Below are 18948 nucleotides of genomic sequence, written 5' to 3' on the forward strand. Positions count from 1 at the left end.
GTCATCTGGCTAGCACCAGGCAGAGCATACTAAAAAATGTTTTTTGCTTTCATTCCCATGCAAAGCAACCTAAAAAGCAAAACATTAAAAGGCCCCTATAAAAGAAGGAATTGCAAGTTGTTGTTTTTTTTTTTTTTTATTGCATTAGTCTGAGGTTATAAAACATTATTTTAAACATTCTAGCAGCAGCTCGGTAGAGTTCAAGTAACAGTCTTCCCGAATAATGTGTACTTGTGTACTGAAGGAAGTCATTCACAACACAAACATTACCCAATATATTTTCAACAACTTTTTCCCATAATGATGCTTGCAAGCAGAATACTTTCAAACTTCACATTGTAATGACTGCTTGCTCCTATTTTAATTTAGGTTTTAAACAAACCAAACCTAACAGAGGCATCAGATGCAAAAAAAGAAAAAAAAATGCTGTGCCAATACTGCTATACAATATTGTATTTACTAAAGATTGTTTACTTGCACTGTGTTTTGAATAGGGTTCATTTTCAAACACCCGAAATAATAGGAGGAGGATGTTGGGGTCAGCTTGTCCACTACAGATGAGGTTTTAAAGTGATTGTAAAGTCTTTTTTTTTTTTTTTAACAAACATGTCATACTTCCCTCCTCTGTGCAGTTGGATTTGCACAGAGCAGCCTGGATCCTCCTTTTCTCGGGTCCCTCTTTCCTGCTCCTGGTCCCTCCCTCCTATTGAGTGCCCCTCAGTCAGAAGCTCTCTATGGGGGCACCCCAGCCAAATCAGAGCTTTGTGCATCCATTCAGACATGGACCCCCTGCCCTGGCCTCACCCCCTCTCTCCCCTGATTGGCTGACTGACAGCCGCGGGAGCCAATTGCGCCCCTGCTGTGTCTCAGCCAATCAAGAAGTGTGTCCTGGACAGCTTAGACACTTGTAGTCATCGATGGAGAGAGATAGAGCTCAGGTAAGTAATTAGGGGGTGCTGGGGAGTCTGCTACACACATAAGGTTTTTTAACTTAATGCATAGAATGCATTAAGATAAAAAACATTTTGCCTTTACAACTCATTTAAAGCGGAGCTCCACCTTAAAGTGGAACTCACGCTGATCAGAACCCTCCCCCCCTCCGGTGTCACATTTGACACCTTTCAGGGGGAGGGGGGTGCAGATACCTGTCTAAAGACAGGAATTTGCACCCACTTCCGGCCACAACAGTCTCTGGCAGACTGCGGGGATTACGTCACCTCCCGTCCAGTCCCGTTGTGTGCTGGGAACACTCGGCTCCCAGTACACAGCGGGAGTCAATCGGAAGGCGCAGCGTGACTCGCGCATGCGCCGTAGGGAACCGGGCAGTGAAGCCGGAGCGCTTCACTTCCTGGTTCCCTCACCGTGGATGGCGGGGGGAGCATCAGAGTGACGAGCGATCGCTTGTCCTCTGCTGCGGACGACGCTGGACTCAATGCTTATAACATTGTATAGGAGGCAGAACGTCTCTGTATAGAGAAAGAGGATAACCCTCAGAATTTAATTTAGAGAATTGTCTGGCAAAGGTTCTACTTTGGGTCAACTGTTACATTCATTCTTTGCACAAGGAGACTTTCATAAATAGCGACAGATGCCAAGTCAGATACATTTTTCTACATATCAGTCTATGTCTGTGCTACAGTATAAGCCAGCTAGATGTACTATGACTGCAGAAGTATAAAGATTTACATGTCAAGTGGCAAAAGGTGAATAGCTTGCACAGTAAAAGTCGTGTGTAGGCTTAGATATACAAGTACTTAAACGGTTGAAAATGTTGGTGAATGAAAGTTAATCAAGGAAAATGGAAGCATATCCTATTTATATATTTGTAAGAAACGTGTACCATTGTGTTGTGCAGTCAAATAAACCAGACAAGAAAAAAAGATCATTTTGAGCACGCTACAAACCCTAGCAAAAAAGGAGCAGGAAAAGCACATCTGCTCCCTCTAGTGGTGAAATAGAATTGGAATACATAAATGTCTGCCCCACTCACTCCACTGCATAAACACAGTATATGTATATATACATATCTATCTCTCAAGTTCTAGCAAGAGTAATGTGTACTGTAGCAACATTTCCATTATTTAATTGGCTCCACGCATTCACTTAAATTGCCTTTGTCTGAAAAAGTTAGTGTAAATCATGGAAAAAGTCAACTTCTAGAACTAATGTGCAGTTTATGGCTAGTCAAGTTGTAGAAATACAGTGCTTCTTAAGGTAATTAGGCACCTTCACGGCAAGGTATTTGGATGTAAATTTTGCATTTATTAACCACAATGTTCATCAATACTAGTATAAGCTGAAGTTTAGGTCCGGGGCCCTGCTTGGACTTAACTCCTTTGTATAGATCCATCCTCTTTTGTACTTGATGTGCATTAAATCCAATGACAAAACAGATTACACACCAACTTTCCTAATTCCATACAGAAATGCCCAAACAGAACTCTCTGACCTATAAGACTAACAGGACATGTGAACTTAGTTTTTGTAGTTTCTACCACATGATTATTATATGAAAACCTATTTCTTGACTATTGGGCATGCATATTCACTAAAATGGAAAAACCACCTGCTGGCAAAAAAAAAGAAAGAAGGAAAAATACATTCCCAATCTGCCATCTCGGACGCAATGTATATTATCCCCTGGCAGCGATCAGCATTCTTAACACAGATCACTATTATAAGCAGCTTGCAAACACTTCAAACTATTACGACCAGCTGACAAATGCAGGGCGAGGCTGCAATGTCCTTCAATTATGTGTACGCTTGCAGTTATTATTTATACACTTGTAAAAAAATAAATACAGTACGTGCACTTTTTTATATTTCTTTCAAGATTAAATCCAAACTCTAGGTAAATATAAAAAAATAATGCATTTATGTATTTAAAAAATCATTAAATTTATTTTAGACATTTAGGGCCAGATTCACAGTCAGCTTACGCCGACGTATCTGTTGATACGCTGCGTAAGTTCTGTGATGCACCGTCGTATCTATGCGCCGTATTCAGGGAACAAGATACGCCTGAATTTTGCCAAGATACGACCGACAGAATTCTCCTACGCCGTTGTATCTTGGGTGCATATTTACGATGGCCGCTAGGGGGTGCTTCCGTTGATTTACGCGTCGAATATGTAAATGGGCTAGATACGCCGATTCACGAACATACTTGCGCCCATCGCAGTAAGCTACGCGGTTTACGTAAGGCGTACGTCCGGCGTAAGTTTACCCCTCATAAAGCAGGTGCAAGTCATGTTACATAGTTAGTCAGGTTGAAAAAAGACACAAGTCCATCCAGTTCAACCACAAAAAACAAAATAAAAAAACACAGTAAAATCCTATACACCCAACTTCATACCCACAGTTGATCCAGAGGAAGGCAAAAAACCCCAGCGGAGCATGATCCAATTTGCTACAGCAGGGGAAAAAATTCCTTCCTGATCCCCCGAGAGGCAATCGGATTTACCCTGGATCAACTTTACCTACAAATCTTAGTACTCAGTTATATTCTGTACATTTAGGAAAGAATCCAGACCTTTCTTAAAGCGGGGGTTCGCCCTGTTAAAAAAAAAAAAAAAGTTTTTTTTTATTAGACAATTAAATTCGGCATCGTAGCGCGAGCTACGGTATGCCGGTCTTACATTTTTTATGCCCGTACTCACCGTGCTATCGTTGATTGAAGAATCCGGGGAATGGGCGTTCCTATGGTGAGAGAAGGTGATTGACGGCCGGCCCTGGCACGTCACGCTTCTCCGGAAATAGCCGAAATAGGCTTGGCTATTCACGGCGCCTGCGCATAGCCTGTGCGCAGGCGCTGTGAATAGCCGAGACCTACTCCGGCTGTCTTCGGGGAGCGTGACGTGCCAGAGCCGGCCGTCAATCATCCTCCCTCTCCATAGGCACGCCCATTCCCCGCGGGAGTCAGAATCTTCAATCAACAATAGCACAGTGAGTACGGGGATTAAAAATTTAAGACCGGCATACCGTAGCTCGCGCTACGATGCCGAAAGTAATGGAATAATGGGGTGAAGGAGGGTGAACTACCGCTTTAAAGCAATCTACTGATCTGGCCAGAACCACCTCTGGAGGGAGTCTGTTCCACATTTTCACAGCTCTTACTGTGAAAAAACCTTTCCGTATTTGGAGGTGAAATCTCTTTTCCTCTAGACGTAAAGAGTGCCCCCTTGTCCTCAGTGATGACCGTAAAGTGAATAACTCAACACCAAGTTCACTGTATGGACCTCTTATATATTTGTACATGTTGATCATATCCCCCCTAATTCTCCTCTTCTCAAGAGTGAATAAATCTAGTTCCTCTAATCTTTCCTCATAGCTGAGCTCCTCCATGCCTCTTATCAATTTGGTTGCTCTTCTCTGCACTTTCTCCAGTTCTCCTATATCCTTTTTGAGAACTGGTGCCCAAAACTGAACTGCATATTCCAGATGAGGTCTTACTAATGATTTGTACAAGGGCAAAATTATATCTCTGTCTCTGGAGTCCATACCTCTCTTAATACAAGAAAGGACTTTGCTCGCTTTGGAAACCGCAGCTTGGCATTGCATGCCATTATTGAGCTTATGATCAACTAAAACCCCCAGATCTTTCTCCACTACAGACCCCCCCAGTTGTACTCCCCCTAGTATGTATGATGCATGCATATTCTTAGCCCCCAAGTGCATAACTTTACATTTATCTACATTAAACCTCATCTGCCACTTAGTCGCCCAATTAGACAGAGCATTGAGGTCGGCTTGTAAATTGGCGACATCCTGCAAGGACGTTATTCCACTGCATAGCTTGGTGTCATCTGCAAAGACAGAAATGTTACTTTTGATCTCAGACCCAATATCATTTATAAATATATTGAAAAGTAAGGGTCCCAGCACTGAACCTTGGGGTACACCACTGATAACATTGGACCATTCAGAGTAAGAATCATTAACCACGACTCTCTGAATTCTGGCTTTCAGCCAGTTTTCTATCCATTTACAAACTGATATATCCAATCCTGTAGACCTTACCTTACACATGAGCTGTGTGTGCGGAACTGTATCGAACGCTTTTGCAAAATCCAAATATATCACGTCCACAGCCACGCCTCTGTCCAGGGTTTTACTTACCTCTTCATAAAAGGAAATCAGGTTTGTCTGACAACTTCTGTCTTTCATGAATCCATGTTGACTGCTGCTTAAATAGTTTTTTTCCAGCAAGAACTCATCCATGTGGTCTTTTATTAAACGTTCCAGTATCTTCCCAACTATAGAAGTTAAACTAACAGGTCTATAGTTACTTGGTAAAGACTTTGTTCCCTTTTTAAATATGGGCACCACATTGGCCCTGCGCCAATCCAGTGGTACTATTCCTGTCTTTAATAAGTCCCTAAATATTAGATACAGTGGCTTTGAAATGACAGAGCTCAACTCACCTAGGATCCGTGGATGGATGCCATCAGGTCCAGGTGCTTTATCCACCTTTATTCTGTCTAAATATTTCTGGACCATATCACTTTTGAGCCATTGTGGATTTGGGGCTGTGTCACTCCCACCCCCATTTTGGACATGAGCTCCCCCATGCTCCATTGTATACACAGAGCTGAAGAAAACATTTAATAAATTTGCCTTCTCTTTGTCCCCAGTCACCCACTCTAGATTATTTTGTAAGGGGCCTACATGCTCAGACTTCACCTTTTTACTATTAATATATTTAAAGAATTTTTTGGGGTTTGTCCTACTATCTTTTGCAATCTGTCGTTCGTTTTGAATTTTTGCATCCTTGATTTCCTTTTTGCATATCCTGTTATATTCTTTGTAACATTTAAACAACACTAGTGTTCCTTCATTTTTATATTTTTTAAAAGCTACTTTCTTATTGTTTATAGCTTTTTTAACTTTGACCGTGAGCCACATAGGTTTTATTTTTAGCCTTTTAAACTTATTGCCCATGGGAACATACTTTGCAGTGAGGTTCCACACAGTCTTTTTGAAGAATTCCCATTTCTGTTCTGTGTTCATATGTGCCAATAGTCCCTCCCAGTCCAAGTCCTGGAGAGCAGCCCTCATCCTTGGAAAATTTGCTCTCTTAAAATTTAGTGTTTTAATATTTCCTGTATGTATTTCTTGCTTATAGTTAACATTAAATGAAATCATGTTATGATCACTGCTACCCAGGTGTTCCTTTATCTGAACATTAGTAATAAGCTCTGCATGGTTTGAGATTATCAGGTCCAACAGAGCATCATTCCTAGTTGGGGCCTCAATAAACTGCACCATAAAATTGTCCTGCAATAGGTTTTTAAATGTTTGTCCTTTAACTGTCCCAGAAGTGCCATTAATCCAGTCAATTTCTGGGTAGTTAAAATCCCCCATTATTATCACCGTCCCAGACCTTGCAGCCCTTTCCATCTGTGCAAGGAGCTGAGTCTCCACCTCCTCATTAACATTGGGTGGTTTATAACAAACTCCAATGATTAATTTTGAACTACGCACATCTGTATGCAGTTCCACCCATAATGCTTCAGCCTCATCACACGCTCCATCAACCAGGTTCTCTTTCACGCTTGCTTTGAGGTCACTTCTCACATAGAGACAGACCCCTCCACCTTTCCTTTTTACCCTGTCTTTCCGAAAGAGAGCATAGCCAGGAATATTAATAGCCCAGTCATGTGAGGATTGAAGCCAAGTTTCAGCAATACCGATTACATCATAGCTCTTCTCATGCATCAGAGCTTCCAGCTCACCTGTTTTGCTTGGCAGACTTCTGGCATTGGTGAACAAACACTTAAATGTATTGTTACATTTTTCTCTGGTGTTTTTCATATAATTTATAGTAGTACAAATGGCACTATTATTTCCAATGGCTGTTTGCAACATGGGAACTTTCTTGTCACCTGCCATAACCCTCCCCCCATCTATCCCCATTCCACTCTCCATTAATGTCTGACCACTAACTGACCTGTCTGCTCGATGTAATTCTAATTCACCCTCCCCCCTCAATCCTAGTTTAAATACTCCTCCAGCATTCCCATAAACCTCTCCCCCAGCACAGCAGACCCCCTTCCATTCAAGTGCAAACCGTCTTTAGCATATAGGCTGCACCCCAATGAAAAGTCAGCCCAGTGCTCTAGAAACCCAAATCCCTCCTTCCTACACCAGGTCTTTAGCCATGCATTCAGCTCTCTAATCTCCCCCTGCCTTTCCTGTGTTGCGCATGGCACAGGCAATATTTCAGAGAATATCACCTTGGAGGTCCTTCCCTTCATCTTGCAGCCTAGTTCTTTAAATTGATTCTTAAGGAGCCTCCACCTTCCATGTATACTGTCATTGGTTCCAACGTGGACCAAGACAGCTGGGTCATGCCCAGCCCCTCCCAGTAATTTATCCACCCGGTCCACCACATGCCGAACCCTGGCACCAGGGAGACAGCAAACCATTCGGTTGAAGCGATCCTGGCGACAAATTATTCTATCAGTCCTTCTGATTATAGAATCCCCTATTACCACCAACTGTCTAGGCCTACCTGCACTCCCCTCCCCACCTCTACTAGATGGGTTGCTCTCCCGGCTGTTAGGGGTAGCAGTAACATCTAGGGCTGCCACCTCTGTGTTTGCCACCTCCACATGTTAAGGTATGGGCGCAGGAACAGCATCGTATTTAACGTAATTTACGTAAATCATACGTGAATGGGGCTGGGCGTAGGTTACGTTCACGTCGCATGAATGGAGCCGGCGTATCTTAGGGAGTAAATTCGACCTGATTCTGAGCATGCGCGCGCATGCGCCGTTCGTTCGGCCATGCATTTACATGGGGTCACGCTTCATTATAATACAACACGCCCCCTGCCTTGCTACTTTGAATTACGCAGGCTTACGCCGGCCCATTTACGTTACGCCGGCGTAAATATGGGAGCAAGTGCTTTGTAAATACTCAGCTTGCCTCTCAATGTTACGTCGGTGTAGCGCATATGAGATGCGCTACACCTATCTAAAGATGCGCCGATCTCTCTGAATCCGGGCCTAATGCCGCGTACACACTCATGTGATGAAAAAAAACAATGTTTTTAAAAACGTCAATTTAAATGACCGTGTGTGGGGGAAAACGTTGTTTTATGTCTTGTAAAAAACGACAAAAAAAAATTGAAGCATGCTTAAATTTTTTGTGTCGTTTTTCAAAACGTTGTTGTTTCACAAAAATTGACCGTGTGTAGCAAAAAACGACGTTTTAAACCCACGCATGCCCAGAAGCTAGTTATGAAGCGAGCTTCAATGGAAAAAAGTGGTGAACGTAACCTCGCTTTGCTAGAGCATTGTGAAAAAACGATGGTGTGTAGGCAATGTCGTTTTTGAAAATTGATGTTTCAAAAACGTAGTTTTTTACTTCACAGAAAATGTAATTTTTTTCCATCACATAAAGTGATGGTGTGTACGCGGCATCAGAGTATATTTACCAGAAATCTCAATTTGCTTCCCACATTCACCTGCACACCAGAATACAGAGCAAAAAGGAAGTCTAGGATGGTGAAAGTATCGGGTTCTTTTGCATTGTATATTGAGAATGCATTAAAAAAAAAAACAGCGGATCATCATAATAGCCAGGCAACATTTGAAATAGAAAAATACTAATTTCTCCTAGGTTTACTCTAAATGTATCTTTGTTCTCCCTATTTTGTCATGGTATGGTGTTATTTGCTGTGCCAAAGGTTTTTCCTTGCATAATTTGATATCATTGGCAAACACTGAAAGCACTTTATTCCAACCTCTATATAATCAATTAAAAAACTGAACAGCAATGGCCCCAAACAGAACCCCGAGGCACATGACTCACAACTTGAGACTATTCAGAGAATTAATAATGTATCACCACTCTCTGGACCTGTTCGTGTAACCAGTTTTCTATACATGTACATACAATTTCACCAACTCCAACAGACTTTATAAAAATAGATCAAATGTATCAAATGTCTTAGCAAAATCTAGATAAACTACATCCACTGGACTTGCACCATCCAAATTCTCACATTCTTCCTCATAGAACTTTAAGAGGTTGATCTGACAAGAACAAGCTTTCAGAAGTCCATTGTGGTTGTCACTTATACTTTTATAAGACATATTTCTGTATAGTGTCCCTACATACTTATGATGTTAGGCTGACTGGTCTGTAATTTCTCAATCCTTTTTTTGTAAATTGGTGGCACATTCGAGTGTCAAGCAGCAAGGATAGCAGGTTATTGAAGTTAGTGTACAATGTTCTCTGGAGTTGGAATTGAAATGCCCTAGTGTCTGCCTGAGCAGACGCTCTTGGTAAAATCTTCCTATGTCATGAACTGGTATTTCTGAGACCCTCTTAACATATTACAGAAGAGCTATGCTGGTTCCTTTAGAAATCCAAGTATTTCTCTAAGTGGACTAAAGGAGGAGTAGAGCAGCCATATTAAAGCATATCAAACCCCAAGGACAAAAACATAGTTTATTGCTATTAATGTAACAGTTCCTTAGATGCTGTGGTTGCATTTCATTTCAGGCTAAAAATTTTTTTAGCAAATACAGAAAAATACTTATTAACCACTTGCAGACCAGTACACGACTATATATGTCGGTACAATGGCTCGGCTGGGCATATGGACGTACAGGTACGTCCCCTTTTAAAACGCACATTGTGGGTGCGTGCACGCCCCGCCGTGAGCTCCGTTAGTGTGACCGCGGGTCCCGTGGACTCTATGTCCTCCGAGAGTCCCACGATCGTCTCAAGGAGAGGAAGAACGGGGAAATGCTGATGTAAACAAGCATTTCCCCGTTCTGCCTAGTGACAAGGACACTGATCACAGCTGTCTGTAATGGGGAGCGGTGATCAGTGTCGTGTCACATGTAGCCCAGCTCCTCTACAGTTAGAACACATCCCTAGGACACACTTAACCCCTTCAGCGCCCCCTACTGGTTAACCCCTTCACTGCCAGTGTCATTTACACAGTAATCATTGCATTTTTATAGCTGATTGCTGTATAAATCACAATGATCCCAAAATGGCGTCAACAGTGTCCGATGTGTCCGCCATAATGTCGCAGTCACGATAAAAATCGCTGATCGCCAACATTACTAGTAAAAAAAAAAAGTATTAATCAAAATGCCATAAAACTATCCCTTATTTTGTAGATGCTATAACTTTTGCGCAAACCAATCAATAAATCAATCACCAATCAATAAAAGCTTATTGCAATTTTTTACCAAAAGTATGTAGAAGAATAAATAAATAAAAATCGCAGAGGTGATCAAATACCACCAAAAGAAAGCTCTATTTGTGGGGGAAAAAAAGGACGTAAATTTTGTTTGGGAGCCACGTCGCACGGCCGCGCAATTGTCAGTTAAAGCGGCACAGTGCCGAATCACAAAAAGTACTTACAAACACCTGACAAATGACTCCTACTTACAAACGGAGGGAGACAACAGGAAGTGAAAGGAAATCCACCCCTTGGAAGGGAAATTCTCTCCTGTAAGAGTTAATATGGGGAAAAGGTGTCTACACTGATGCTTTATCACCAATCCTTGTTTCCCTAATAAGTAATAACCCCAAATTCTCAAAATCCAATTGTCATTGGGACAGAAAGTAAGGTGAAATCTTCTGAACCCGGCACAGACAGCAAAACAAATGTTACAGGGGTGATAACCCTTCCCCATGCTATCCAAAAAAGCGTAAATATATTTTTTTGGGCTGGAGCTACACTTAAAAAATGTACCTGTTCCAACTTATAAACAGATTCAACTTAAGAAAAAGCCTACAGTCCCTATCTTGTTTGAACTGACACAGGTAGTGATACTGATGGACTTAGAAGTTAGACACTCACTGCCCACCCAATGTTCTGTTCTACTGTAAATGCACATTTCTGAGGAGGCCATTTCCACAAATGCTGCTGTAAGCCATTAGATTGGCAAAATGCATGTCCCTAAATAAAACACAGGAATAACAGAAAAGATTGTTACTTCAAACCCTGTCATGTAGCAACATAAAGACTTCCCTCCTGTATGTACCTTGCATTCCCTGCTGATTAGGGTCATGTTACTGCAGCTAGTTAGTGCTTATTTAACTGTGAAGGAGTCTATTAAACATACATGGATGGACTAAGTACACCAGGCTAATGCAAACAAGGTAGGGGAATCAGTGATCCAGTTTTTTTTTCCAATAAGGTTTTATTCAAGGCTTTTTAAAATTTTAAACGGCAAGCAGTACAGTTCTGAATATCTGCACAGTGTCTTTGTAAATGTAGTGCCCCCTTACTTTCAGTATGAGCACTGCGCTAAAGTTAGTGGGGGATTGGGAGGATTTTGCTCCCATTCATATTTGCTAAATTTTGGGCTGCTGTCATTCCAGAACTGTCCTGTAGGACAGTCTGCGCTCCAGGGATGCAATCCCATCCCTGGGCGACAGTTGGCACTAGAGGGGTTCTGGCAGAGCCACTTTTCCCCAGCAGCCAATTAGAGGAGTTTTCCCTCGCGGAGCATGCTGGGGGAGAGTATATCTGTGGCGGACGCTATTTTTGTTGGTTCTTCGCGGGTTCCTGGTTCCAGGTGCGGCACCCACCTTCAGGATGTGCGCACATCGTGGGCCCCACCACTATGGCCTACCTGGCCTGGGGTCACACACTACGCGGAGTTGCAGACTTTGGGCCCTCCTGGCCTGGAGTGACTGATGCTACTAAGGGGCCCCAGTGACTTACTGGGTCCCCCTTCTACTGAGGAGATCCCAAGCTGTGTGCCGCACGGTGGGGGATCGGCTTGAGGAGAATCCGAAGGCAGGTTATCCAAAAGGGCTTGAACGAACAATCGGGAAACTGGTGACCGGGGCATTGACAGGTACACTTCCACTGTCAACTGGTGACCCTGACAATCTACTGGGAGGATTCGCTCGATCCATTCAGCTCATAAAAGTACTAGGCCTGTGGCAGAGGTCCCTAGAGCCAGGTCTGTGGCAGAGACCTGTTCCTCCCAGCAACCTAAAGCGACACTTCGGCTGCCAGACTTGTGGCAGGAGTCTGTCCGGGGGCACTTCTTCACCCACTCTGGCTAGAGTGGCGACGAACTGTATCTACAACTACTGAGAGCAGGATTGCTCTTTTTCATATCCAGGCCTGATACTGCAAAGTTCTCTTGATTCATCAACCTTTTCTCCCTACCTCATGTTGATGTTGGTCATGTTGGGCCGAAAATAAAGCATTCATTTATTTGATGACTGGACATTCGCTTACTAATCTACTCATCAACTTCACCCCTAGACAACAGTAAGAGGCAACTTAATACGCCGATCCCAAAACAACCAGCGGCTCCTGCGGGGGTAGCGCTACATAAACAAAAAACCTACCTTCATCAACAAGATCATAGGTCAGTTACACAGGTGAGTAGTGAAGTATATTCTGTAGGGATTATGATTACTGATACAAAAAATAACAGAATGTAAATACCGAACAGATTTAGGACTAGGGGTCTAAACACATGAGGGAACGTTATAGGGAATCCATATGTATCATATTTCTAGCAGAGAGAGAAAAGAGTCTGGGTTTTTGCAAGACAGTCAAGTTAAGGTGTGTATGAGAATGTATTTGAGATTTAAAATGCAATATTAGATGCAGTTTTGTGCTGAGTGGGTAGAAGGTTGGGTGTTTTTCTCCTAGGAAAGGCAGATGATTCATGTAGCATTTACTTCCTGGAATCTATCTGCCCTTAGCTCCGGCATGCAGGTTGGTGTGCTTAGCTGAGAAAACCCCTCCCGAACACTCCTGGGATTTATGACATAGTTTGCCTAGGCCTGGAAACCAGGAATTAACTGAAGAAATATAAAACAAAATGTTTAAAAAGTACATACAGTATAACTAAACACATATGCTTGAACTTCCAAAAGGCAAATACAAACATTAGCAGCGCTAATCGATCAACATTCAGATCAACATATTAAAAAAATCCTCTTTGATGCTCCAGGAGTATCAAAGCTGTTAGCCTGTTCACAATCTGAGTGGAATAGCAAGAGATTGTTGTAATAATCCCAGTTTCCGTCACCACACCTTGTGATAAAACCCCCCAATGGACAAGGACTCCCCAGATCACAGCAAACGTCGAGCATTATACGATCAGATCTCTTTATCTCGCAGTCTATTGAAGGTCAAACTCTTCATCTCTATCCACTCACCACCATAAAAGAGACGCTCACATGTTACTGTTATGATCATTTTAATTGATAAAAACATTCAAAAGCGCGTAATATCTTCTAATAACATCAGACTGCGAGTGCAGCTCTCACCACCCTTCCGTTGAAACCAACAAGGCAGTTGCCAGGTTGAGAGGTAGTCACGTCTGTACAGATCGATCGTGTGGTCATGCCCTAAAGCATTTTGTAGGAGACTTCATTAGAGGCCGCCTTCTGATGAAGAATCACCCCCCCCCCCTTTAAATAATCAGATGTTTTTGTTTTGCAGCCTGAAATGAAGACACACAGTTTTTGTTTTATCCAGCTGTATTCACTCAATGCAACTTAGAACATCAAAATGAAAGATATAACGCCAACATATTAACAATTATAAAAAAACTGCCAAAAACAGAATTACTGATTTGGAAAAAAAAGGATTGTGTCAGTATTTTGAACCAGCGTTTGCTTTAATTACAGCCTTTGTTGGGATATGTCTCTACTAACTTTGCACATCTTCTTTGCAGAACTGCTCAAGTTAAGTTACATTTGATGGGGACTGTTTGTGTACTGCAGTCTTCAAGTCATTCCACAGATTTTTTGAGCTCTGACTAGACCATGCAAGGAAATTTAACTTTTGTACTTCAATCACTGTGTTGAAATTGTTGCTGTGTGCTTTGAGCCATGGTCATGTTGGAAGGTAAACCTTCTCCCCATTGACAACTTTCTGTGAGAGGGCAGCAGATTTTCATCAAGAATTTGATGGTAATTTGCCCCATCCATTTTTCCTTCTATCCCGACAAGTGTTCCAGTCCCTGCTGCAGAGAAACACCCCCATAGCAGGGTATTACCACATCCATGCTTTACTGTAGGAATGGTGTTATTTGGATGGTGAGCTTTATTGGATTTCCAGACATATCGTTTGGTGTTGAGGCCAAATAATTCAATTTTAGCCTCATCTGACCATAAAACTTTTTTCCACGTGGCCTCAATTTTCAATTTTTTTATTTTGCAAAGCTCAGTTGTGACTGCATGTGGCCTTTCTTGGAGTGTTTTTTTTTCTTGCAACCCTCCCATACAAGCCACATTTGTGGAGAATTTGTGATATAGTTGTCACATGCACACAATGGCCACTCTTTGTCATAAATTTCTGCAACTGCTTCAGAGTGTAGGCCTCTAGGTAGCCTCTCTGACCAGTTTACTTCTGGTTCTTTCATCCAGTTTGGAGTGATGTCTTGATCCAGGGACATTCTGTGCTGTACCAAATACCTTCCACTTCTTAATAATAGACTTGATAAAGCCTTTGAGTGGTGTTTGTATCCGTCTCCTGACTTGTGCCTGTCCACAACTTTATCCTGGCGATCTTTTTTTTTTTTTTTTTTTAATAAATTCTTTATTTTTCGTATGTTTCTTTCCATAATTCAACTAATCTTACATTTTACAGCGAAGTTCTGTTTTAGGTGGTGGGGTAGTGGATTGTTTCCAATACAATAGGATGAGATAATCCAGGTTTTTTGTCAATTATATTTAACCATTTCCAATAAGGTCCTGTTTATTTGCCAATAAAGCAGACCTTTATTTCCCATCCAGACTCCTGATAACGTCATAAGAGAAGATGGTGGCACATTACCACCATTTTCTCTTCTGTATGAATGTATTTTATAATAACTACATTAACTTAATTAAAGCAACCAATGAGGCAAGTAACTCTGAACTGACAGTGGGCAGAGCCTAATGACAGTGCAGTGGGCGGATTCCCAAGTCATTATTGAACTGAATAGTGGCTATGGATCTGCTCACTACTATCCACTGTCATTCAAAAGTAAAGCAGAGCTGATGGGGAACTATTCTCTCAGTTCCCCACCAGGCTCTGCTCACCTTCACTTCAAAACTTGTTAGGGTGACAATAAAGTGGCCAGGGAGTGGGGTAGCACACTGAAAAAGTATTGCCCAGTATGGACACTTCTTTCACAGTGTTGGCATCAACAGATTCATGCATCTGTCTCTGAGTGAATCGGGTGCAAGCACCGTCACCTTTCGATGCTGCGCTCCAAGGGTATTCTGCAATAATGAAAAATATTTTCTCTTTAAAAATTTTGTTTTGTTTGGGTTCATATGATAACTTTTTTCTTTGATTAGTCCTAAAAGCATTTGTAAGCTCTTAGGAATTGCCTAGAAACATAGAACGCTGTTCGTTTCTTTTGGTGGTCCAGGAACCACATACAGCCCTCCAGTGTTATAGTGGTGGTCCTTATATCCATGTTAGGAAATCAGTTTGTTTGACTAATTTTCATTCTCTGTCTTTACCCACAGATTTATGTGAGCATAAAGCTAAATATGAAATCCAAACCTACAGCATTGATTCACTGTGTATATGACTAAATACAATTTTGACATACTTGGCACCACTAGTACTCTCCAGTGATTCCAATGAATCAAATGCAGGTGGTTTCTGACCCTCTATGCGAGGACTCCCTGGCAAGGTCCTAAGTCAAATGCAAAACAGTCAACTTTATAAATCATACTACTCTTTGTATCCAGCATTGTATTGTTTCCAACTCTAGCCCTCAAGGGCCACCAATATGTAATGGTTTCTACACGTTCAGGCAGATGCCAAGCTTTATTGATTAATAGCACTGTGAAAAAGACTCCTAATTCTTTCACCTGAGTCAGAGAAGAGACCCTTTAGTGGTCTTAGTGATTTTGGAAACCCTTCTGTACCTAAAAGTGGTATTAGAAATAATATAGAAAATTTTAAATAATATACCATAAGCAGCACATTGGTATAACATACAGTATAGCTCCCAGTCAGCCGTAGTCCACAAAATGAATGCCTCTTAATACAAAAACCAAATGCCCAATTCACACCCAAAGTCAGGCTAAATAAAGCTTTGTTTGGAATGAGATAACTTAATTCCAATAAATCTTCATCTAGTCCTAATATCACCATTTCTCAAAACTCAGTTAAGAATTCTACAATTATGATCTCACAATTCTAATATTCATTTTAACAAATCAGATGGCCGTGTGACTGTGAATCATTAGAGCCCTTGAGAATGTTTTGATCATAGAGCCATGTCCAATAAAGTATATGGCTCATGCCCAGGAGCTTTCAATCTAACCTCTACCCTTGATCTTGCAGCATACTATTGGTGATGTATACCAAGTATCATCTAGCATCTATCCCCATGTTCAGTCACAACCAGACGCCGTCACAGTCCTATTCACCAAACACACTTCTCATGCTACTATGTGTAAGCATAGAGATCAGTATTATGTTTGCAGTATTATTGTCACCAGCTTCAGTAATTTAACCCTTCCGGCACTGTCCTCCAAGCCTGACAGAGAGTTAACAAAAAAGCACAATGAAATTCTACTTGTGGAGAGGCCTCATCTGGTAGTTTTTCAAACTCATTTATCAGCTGGAATTACAGAAATTAGCAAGGCTAATTTACTGTCACAATTGAAAACTGGGCAGATTTGGAATTTCTTAATGGCCTTGGAAAAGAGACCTTTGTGCCCACTCGAGCACAGTCACAGCTTTTTAAGTCCCGCTCTGAGATTTTTTTTTCTTCTCTTTTTTGTGAATGCAGCATTTTGTAGCCAACACAAACTTCAGGCTGAAAAATAATGTAAGAAACTGGGAACGAATAGAGCTTAGCTGTACACTGAGCCTGTTATTTTAAAGTTGAAATAACTTTGCCTTCTGTAGATTCACAGACAAAGAAAGTTTGAAATGCAAAGCATGTCCAAGTCTCTCTCTCTCTCTCTCATTGCAGCATGAAAAGCCCTTAAAATATGCCAGAATGCTAGTAATGGACTTATTAGAAGGATAAAGGGAAACTTAAAACAGAATGCCTGGATGTTTAGCAATGTCTAAGAGTTCTATTCTATATACACTTTCTTAGTAGCATAAAAGCAACATGTACAATACCGTTCTCTGCACTGTGTAGAATACATCAATCACAACACAAAGTAAGCCTAGTATTCAGGGTTTGGTTAAGATCCACAAATTCAACTTAGAAAAACTTTCTATAATATAATATAACATAAGAAGAAAACATGGAAGTTAATACTGAATGCAAAGGATAACAGCTTCAAGCTATGGTGAGATGAAGACAAGGCAGATGGCAATATAGATTTTTTCAGCTTATTTCTTAATGAAGGTAAGGTCACACAGCGCTTATTAAATAATTCAAAAGCCATCCTGCATGCACAATTAAAGTCTGTATTCTTCTAATCCGTTACTGGGGCCATATATAAAAATGTATTGATTTAATAAAAGAGCAAGTAGGCACTGGACTAAGTTTTTTCAAGTGCAGCCGACGTCCCTTTCTGACTGAATAACTCAAAAAATTACCCATATGTTGGCATTTCTCTGCCACACTGTGCTTACGCTTATATTGGCCAGCATGAGATGAGCTCAACAGCACAAATAAACATTTATTGGCTAATTTTTGAAGGTTGTAGGGCCACTTTCTTAGTCCAAAGGCTTCTTGAAGGCATATTGACCCCAGTATGAATGGTCCAAGTTCTCTGTGTTTGTACCACTTGCATGCTAAATAAATTAGGATCAGTATGACAACCAGGGAGCTAGCAGAATTAATTTAGGCATGCCAGACCCCCTTATTTTTATATGATAGGTTTCCTTTAGCCACTGTTTAGACCCCAGTTTTAGTAACCCCCCCCCCCCCCCAGTGGGTCCAGCTGTTCGCATATAAATGCATTGCTCAAACACTGAACAGGCTGCATGCTAGCCCTTTAGGACAGCACCTCCTCCACGTCTGGCTGTGCCATCAGCAGAAGCATGAAGCTGGTGACTATACACTATACACTATTACTTCTGAGTAAAACCTGGTGCTGGCGAATGGAACAGAGTCCAATGACATTGGAGATCAGTGGATGCGTTTTTTGCCCAACATGAGAGTGCAAGGCATCTTCATCTGGCGACTGTATATACAGAGGTGGGTAGAATCACCAATTGTGGATGAGGCTCTTTATCTTCTCAGATGGTAAAGCTGCCCCTCTTTGCAAAAAGCCTCCAGTTCCTGTAAATTCTTGGGCTGGCTCGCATGAACTGCATGTTTGAGATCTCCCCAGATTTGGATCATTGTCGTGTTGAAATGTCCAAGTATGTCCCATGCGCAGCTTCCTGGCTGAATGCAAATGTGCCTCCAGTATTAAGAAAAGTTTTTGTGTTATCATTCATATTCTCTGAAAAATGTCCAAGAAATCATAAATTCTGCCAGGGTATGTAAACTTATTAACACAACTGTAGTTCTCAATGAACTACCAGGGTGCTCATCGACGCCCTTGTAGTTCACTGACACTTCCTGCAGCTGAGTAATAGTCTGCCCATAAGGGAGGTATGTGTAGACAGATGTCAGATGTGTCTGCAGAAGCTTGAAATTGTACCTGTGATCTACTAATTGAGGGTGCAACGCTTTGCATGCTCCATGGTAAAAAAAAAAAAAAAAATCATGTGCATATATAATTTTTTTCAAAAGGTGAACTTAGCCATTAAGAATCTGTCACTATGGTAGTACCCAGTTCTTGAATAAATTACCACCAATTCTCTGATTATTATTATTATACAGGATTTATAGAGCACCAAGAGTTTGCGCAGCACTTTACAACATCAGGGAAGACAGTACAATTACAATACAATACAGGAGGAATCAGAGGGCCCTGCTCATTAGAGCTTACAATCTAGAAATTGATTAGGAAACTGGTGGTAATTAAGATCAGCTTTGAGCTGGCATACAGAGGTACACCAGTGTACAAAGCAGG

General features: G+C 41.5%; 1 protein-coding gene across 2 annotated transcripts in view; it reads right to left on the reverse strand.

Moving 5' to 3' along the window:
• Nucleotides 1-18948, reverse strand: part of GPC3 (glypican 3) — a 635735-nt gene that overhangs the window by 75838 nt on the left and 540949 nt on the right. The gene's annotated exons all lie outside the window — the stretch shown is intronic.

The sequence above is a fragment of the Rana temporaria genome, chromosome 9 (genome assembly GCF_905171775.1).
Source record: "Rana temporaria chromosome 9, aRanTem1.1, whole genome shotgun sequence".
Taxonomy (NCBI): Eukaryota; Metazoa; Chordata; class Amphibia; order Anura; family Ranidae; genus Rana; species Rana temporaria.